This window comes from Penaeus monodon, chromosome 29 (genome assembly GCF_015228065.2).
Source record: "Penaeus monodon isolate SGIC_2016 chromosome 29, NSTDA_Pmon_1, whole genome shotgun sequence".
Lineage (NCBI taxonomy): Eukaryota > Metazoa > Arthropoda > Malacostraca > Decapoda > Penaeidae > Penaeus > Penaeus monodon.
The window spans coordinates 34,088,021-34,088,480 of NC_051414.1; positions in this window are offsets into that span (position 1 = coordinate 34,088,021).

A 460-nucleotide genomic window follows, 5' to 3' on the forward strand; every position below is an offset into this window, starting at 1 on the left:
TGAAATAAAATTAGGACGGATTTAGTTTCTCCTGCTTTCTTATTAAAGAAAAATCTCAGATATGATAGCACCTTGGTTTATCTTATCAATTACTCTTCCCCTCACAAATTAAATCTTATAATAAGTATGTATAGGACAAAAGGTAATAATAATCTACTAATAATATGATTTCTTATTTTTGTTTTTTACATTCTTTACAATATATTTACACACTTCATGGAAACACTGTATTTTTTCCAAGAAGTAATTTTATGTGCTCTACTACGTAACAAAATCAAAAGCAATTTTGAACACCATACAGTATACATCCTGTAATTGCTTTGTAAGTGGCATAAAAACGGTCTACAATTCAGCAAAAATAATGAGGAAAAAATAGTGATGAAGTTTTTACATTAAATCTATTTTGATAATTTGAACACCAAACATACACTGACATACAAGATGACAAGTATATACTGTG